This window comes from Marmota marmota, unplaced genomic scaffold, assembly GCF_001458135.2.
Source record: "Marmota marmota marmota unplaced genomic scaffold, marMar, whole genome shotgun sequence".
Taxonomy (NCBI): Eukaryota; Metazoa; Chordata; class Mammalia; order Rodentia; family Sciuridae; genus Marmota; species Marmota marmota.
Window position 1 is genome coordinate 4,366,116 of NW_026000294.1, and position 7,306 is coordinate 4,373,421.

Below are 7,306 nucleotides of genomic sequence, written 5' to 3' on the forward strand. Positions count from 1 at the left end.
GTTACAAAAATTGAGTCAATAGCTATCTGCTTCTTGTTTTGCTTTGCTCATGACCTTGAGCTTTGGTGACAAATGAATGAAGTTTCTCCACCTCAAATAGTGAAATCAGCATCGTGAATAAGAAAACTAAAAAAGTTACCGGGCCTTCAAACTCTGAGCAATGGAGGCAGTGGAAAGGCAACAAGGGGCAGTTGGAAAAAATTCATTTCATGAGCCCTAAGGGACTCAGCTTTGTCACTGCCTCTCTAGAATGCCGAGCAAATCCCTCTCCGTTTTAGGCCTTGTTGCCTTTAAACAAGGTGATCTTATAGCACCTTTTCAGCTTTGATATTCTGTTATTCTTGGGTTTGGATTCTACCAAAGCCTTCATTGTCATGAAAAGAGACTACTACTTTAGTATCTTCAGTTTATATAAGAAGGGGTAAATTTCAGAGTCATAGTAAAGCAACATTAATGGAAACTGCAAGGATTTAGGAGGGGTATTACTTCAATTAAACTGCTCATGGTACTAGCACAAGGTTCTTTCAAACCTTTCAGCATTTCTTTCAACAGCAAGAGTACACATGGGGTAGGACAGATAGGCTTTATATCTGGGAGCTTTGCCTCCATTACATGTTCATGCTCGTTACTTCATTGGAGCCTCACACAGCCTTATCACCTAGTCAGAGCAAGGATAATTATCCTCATTTTATTAAAACTCTGACATAACATGTCCTAGGTCATATAGGTAGGAAACAGAGTGGAACTTAAGCGTGTGATTTCTTCTAGGCTGTACTAGTCCTCTAGGAAGGAAAAGCAGCCTTGAAAACCCACAGCTCTTCTCCTGGGAAATGTTATGTGCTCGAAGTATTAATTCCATCAATCGAGTTGCTTCAAAACACTGATTGATTTTATCCTGTTGGAGCATATAACAGCTGTATGACTTGAAACTTTGTGGAGCACTTTTAGTTCCCTTACATCATTTTGTTCTCATAGCAGCCCTATAAGGTGGGAAGTACAAGGTATTTTGCCCTCGCTTAACATATGCATAAGTAGAAGCCCAACAGCATTGCATTAGTCTTCTATTGCTGCTACTAAAACAGATTATCATCAGTTTAGCAGCTTAAGACAACATCTGTGTGTTACCTAACAGTTTCTGTTGGTCAGAAGTTTGCTGGATTCATTGCTTAGGTTCTCACTGAGTTTAAATAAAAATATTATATGATAAGCCTGTGGTTGTCATATGAGATTCAGGGTTCTCTTAAAGGGTTGTTGGCATAATTAAATTTCTTCTTGTTGTAGGATTGAGGTTCTCATGTTTTGAATGATGGTTCCTTCCATCTTTAAGCCAATAACAACATGTCAAATTCTTTTGATTCCACTTCTGCATTTCAAAGACTTCCTCTTCTGCCTCTCCTGTTTAGTGTTTATTCCATATCTGGGATAATTTCCTTTGGGTCATTCAAATAATGCAGGATTGTCTCCACATATTGAAGTCAATACTAACCTTAATCACATATTCAACATCCCTTATGTGATGTAATCACAGTCCTGGAGTTTAAGGAATGGAAGTATCTTGTGGGCCATAATGGATGTTTATAACAGCCATGAAGTACCCGCCTATAGAAGTTCTGGCTCTTAGTATGAAGACACATGGTTGTCATCAACTAAATCCTGGAGAAGAAAAAAATGACCACTCACATGCTACCTACCTGGGTAGTTAGAAACCCCAGGGTATTTCAACCTCTCTCCTCTTTCATAAGGAAAGAGCAACAGAGCAGTATTCCAAAGAAAGGGAACACTCACCCTCAGAATTCCCCCAAACGGTGGTAGCAGAAGTACAAGTGTAACTCTTTGGGAGCAGATGGTATTCCTAGGTGGCACTTTGGTGCTGGTGACCTGCCACTTGTCTCATTCTATCCAGGTCTTGGGGGAGTTCAGCAGAAGTGGTTTCCCCAAAGGTCCAAGATGAAAAATGTATGTATTCAGTCATAGGACATGTCTACTACATGACAAATGTATTTCTAAGTTCTTTTTATTGGTTTACGGATTTTGTTCTAATAACATTCCTATGAGTTAGGTCCTGGCATTAGCCACGTTATAGGGCAGAATACTGAGGCAAAGAATTTTACATCATTTGCCCAAGCTCCCACAATCAGAAAATGGTGACTTCAGAACTCAAATTCCAACTATTTTCTTACCTAACCTCCTGGGAAAATCCTAATCCACCAGTATGGGGAAATTCCCCTAGAGAAGAGATTCAGCCCATTTAATTTCAAATTTCCTTAAAGCGTTCATCCTCTAAGCTTGTCATTAGTGTCCATATTCTGGCAGCACAAATCATCACAGATAGTTTTCCTGAAGGCTTCTGTTAAATTTAGAGATTTAAAGACATCATAACCCCAGGAAGACATGCTTCAGAAAGGTAGCTCCACTTGGGGGTCTCCCATGTATATGGGATCTTCCTATTTTGGTATATATGTTAGCTTGCTTTTACTATAAGAAATACCTGATCAACTTATAAAGACAAACTGTTTATTTTATCTTAGAGTTTTAGAGATCGTAGTCCATGATCAGTTGGCCCTGTTGCTTGGGGGAGGCAACACATCATGGAAAGAGTACGTGGAAGAGCAAAACTGCATAACTCATGGTCAGGAAGCACAGGAGAGATGGAGAGGAAGAGGCTGTGATCCTACTATCCTCTTCAAGGGCACATCCCCAATGACCTGAAGATCTCCAAGTAGGCCCTACCTCTGAAAGTCTCTACCACCTTCCAAGAGCACCACACCAGGACCAAGACTTGCCACATGGATCTTTGGAAGGACATTCCAGATAGAACAGATAGAAACTATAGATGTGTTCATTCAAGTTCTACCACTTTCTCAGGAAAATTTGTGAATTCTGAAAACCCAGGCCCTCAGAATTCCCCAAAATAGTACCTTGAAGTAAGACTGAAAAAGAGGACAGTGGCCTCCTCTATACCTGCTCTTTCCAAGTCTTTTGACAGGCTTGTGGTAACTGGCTTTCTGCTAGTATTGTCAGCCCCAAGTTTATACCTCTGGTTTCTGCTTCTTCAACTACTCTCACCTAGGCCCCCTGGTGCATGCAGGTACCATCTTCTGGTAATTCTCAGAACCATCAGGATGTGATGTAAGTTGGATATAGGCAACTTCAGTCTTGACTGCTCCTCACCTCTTCCTTCTCCCTACTACCAGCCTGTGTGATTCAGGGTTATGTCTCCCTTCTGGGACTGAGATTTAGAGGGACTTAATAGAGACTTGGTTTCTCTTTTGCTCCTTCTGCCAATCAGACCCTGGCCTCTACCTCCCCCCAAGGAATGTGAGTACCATTCTTACATATATTTATGCCCCATTCCATAAATCATAACTTTTGCCCTCATTCCTCATGTTCTTCTGCATTTCCATGGTTAAGAGAAGGGAACCTAGAGGCAGATTATGTCATTTTATTCCCACTGTGCCACCTGGGAGTTATACCAATATGGGAAGGTTTCTTCACTCAAACAACCATGATTGACTCTTAATAAGTGCTAAGTTAATATTAACAAGTAGTGGTGATAGCAGTGGAAGTGGTAGAACCTGCCTCAGTTGCTGTCCGGGAATGGAATCTTCTGTATATCCACCCACGACTCTGCCACACAAGGTCTTCGAATGTTGTGTAGCACCTGATTCTTGCATTCCTTATTGTGGTGTTAGTCTACTCATTGAAAAATGTCATGTCCCTTGGTCCATGGATAATCCCCCTAACCCCCCCCCCATCCTACCTAAACTGTGGATTAGTTTCCTCCTTTTTTATTCTATCATCATGAGTTTCATGGCAATAACTCAAGCCTAGCTATTCTGCCCATATGCATAAGCCAATAATGATACCTGGAGGATTCCTGTGTCTTGAAGTTTGATGAGGGCTCCTTCTTCTTATGATAATTTAACTCCTGGTAGTGCAGCTTGGGTGTCTTCACCCTCCCTGAGCATCATTCTACTATTCTGGGAAGCAGCTGCCTCCCACACTCCATTACTCCCCTATCCTCCAAAATTTTTCACTCTTGTTATTATAATTGTACTATGCTGTTCCTTTAACAACATTCATCGAGGGGGTGGATAGGTCTTAGAGGGGAGAGAGGAAAGAAGCGCTTTCAAGCTTCTGACTGATTTCACACTTAATTGGAAATTAACCTTGAACACTTGTCTGGCTCAGGCATACTTATATACAGGAAGAAATCACATTATTTTCCTTGAAGTGAAGAAGGTATCAAAAAATGCCCTAGGAAATGGATCTAAAGTTTCTTTAAATGAACTTCAAGAGCTCTGGGAAAGAAGCATAGTTAGCTAAGTAGTTAGACCAGCCTCACTATGACAAAGGGGGGGAAGGGAACTTGGCCCTGATCACAAGTAAACAGGATATGACAATCAGATTCAGAGCTTTTGTATGATTTATGCTTTTCCAATTCAAGGCCTTTGGGATTGAAACATGACCTGCAGTGGAACTGGAGTCCTCTGGGACCAAAGAAAGAAAACAAACATGGTTGAGCATCTATTGTGTGTCAAGCATGAAGTAGGAGAGGCCTGAATCCCTGGGCCTTCCCAGTGTGCCAGGTATTAGAGTTAGTATGGTAATTGGGTGAAAAAAAATATAATTTTCTGCCTTAAATATCACATATATTTTATTGCATTGTCTTATTTGAGCTTCCCAACCTCCTCATTTTAGTCTCATTTTACAAATAAAGAGAGTGGATCCAGAAAGATCATTCATTACCTGCTCAAAATCACATGGTGGATTTATGGCTTTTTAATAGTCAAATACCCCAAAAGACAGTGTTGGACTGAGGTTTGGGTAATAAATGTTTCATTGTACCGTGCAGTACAGAGCAACAAGAGTAAATAGAGCAATAAGAGTAAATAAGGGTTTGGCCAGTGCCTGAAGCAGGTTGGGGATAGCGAAAGTATAAGACCACCCCTAGATTATATTCAGCCTTGTGAGATTTGGGAAAAAAAAGTACTCCTGTTCAAGATACTTTATGGTCAAATACTGGAAAAATTACACAAATCTCTGATAGAAATCTGAAAGACATTCCTACATGTGACTATCGTGACTGTAATCATTGGTTCTAGGAAAGTGCTCCAGAAGAGTATCTAAGACCTAGAAAATCATTATATAAATCAAATCCTGTGTGACTCCAGGAGAAGGAGATATGGTGGCTCAGTTAGTAGAAAGAACGGGATTTGAATTTCTAATTCAAATTAGAAATATATTAACTTACATTTTCAAATCCCTGAAAGCTTTAGGATGCTGATGTTTAGCTTAGAGAAAAAAAATGGTGGAGGTAAAAGACTTCTGCTAGGCACTCTTACTTTGAATTTCTCATTTAAACCTCAGGAAAGCACTGGGAAAGTTAGTGTTATACAAATTGTAGATATGAAGTAACTGAGGCTTTGCAAGGTAAACTAACTTACTTCAGATCACATAGATATTACACGGTGATGTTGGTATTTGACTTCAGCTATGTACAACCACAAAAATAGTGTTTTTCTTCTTGTACATTAGGATTTTACAGAGAACAGAACCATTAATAAATGAGAGAGAAAGAGATAATTATTATAGGGAATTGATAGAAACTGATAATTCCCACGATCCTGCAAAATGGAGACCATGAAAACTGGTGGTATAATTCAGGCTATCTGAAAGACCTGAAAACCAGGAGTGCTCAGGGCAGTAGAAGATACATGTACTAGCTCGAGTAATCAAGCAGGAATGGAAAGAGTTGAACTACTCCTTCCTCCATTATTTGCCATATTCAGGCTTTCAACAGATTACATAATATCCATCCACATTGGGGAGGGTATTACTCTACTGAGTTTAATGTAATTCAAATGCCAATCTCAATGAGAAACACCTTCATAGACACTCTGAGAAATAATATTTAACCTGGACACCACTTTGTATAATCAGATTGACACAAAATTAATCATTATACTTTCACAGCATAACATAACTGTTGGGGGTTTGAGCATATTTTCAATCAGTCAGTAAAAAGCATTAACTTGTGACAGAGTCTTGGAGAAGAATAAAGTTACAAAAATCCCATTCTGGAATCCATGCTTCCTAGCTGGGCAGAGCAATAGGCAGTGCCTAAGCCATAATGATGGAGGGTATACCTGTGCAGCCAAAATCTCCCAGGTGAACATCAGCTTTTCCCCACCCACACAGATGTATTCAGCTGGGAGTGTATACCACATTCTTCCCTCTCATTCCCAGACTTCTAGGAACCGCTAAGGAATCTATACACTTTTACACATTTATACATGCCATATATTTTTTCTAATTTCTGTGTCAAGGAGGTGTGGGTATGGATCCCCTTTTTGCCCTTGCTGATTTCTGAAACACAGATACACCTTTTATTTCTGAGCCAGGCATTGCTATAATGCTCAGGTCCAGCTTCCATATCCTGGTTTTGGTATTCCAGATGATTGTACCCTTTCTTGATATCATTTCAGCAGCAATCTGCAGATGTTACAATGGAAGGTATACTAGAGATAGCTGACCAAGCATGGGCATGAGGATCCAACACCAGACATAGGCATCATGTACTTTATCTGTCAGCCCTCCAAAGATTTGCATAGCACCTACTCTGTCAGCACTAAGTACTTTACAAATATGAATTAATTTAATCCTCATAACAATCCTGAGAGGTAGATAGGTATTATTCAATAAAGATGAAACTGAGACACAGAGAGATTATGGAACATTTCCAAGGTCACATATAGCTAAGAAATACCAGATTCAGGATTCAAACCCAATCTCTTAATTCTGAGCTTTTGACTACTATGTTATCCTGATTACATAGTATGGGAGCAAATAATATAGGCTTTGGGAGTCAAGCAGCACCTGGATTCTAGTGCCTATTGTGATACTTGCTACCTATATTACATCCTGACAAGTCACATCATATGTGAGCCTTATTTTATTCACTTATAACATGAGGGTGCTGACATATGTTCCTGAGATTGGTAGTTAGGAATTAACAGAAAGTGACCAGCCTGGAATATGTATTCAGATTGGTTCCTCTTTTCATTTTCCTCAAACTTGATACCTAGCTGATTTGGTATCTAGATTCACTTGCCAAATCAACTTAGTCCATATCAGTGCTAGTAAGCATGGGTTGGTATTATCATAATAGAATGAATTGGACATTATTTATGTATATATATTATTACATGATTTGTATAATTCTATATCATGTTCTATTTGGAGTGCCAAATAGAGTGTGTTCAATAATGGTAGCTACTAATTCTGGCATCATCCACTCATCAGT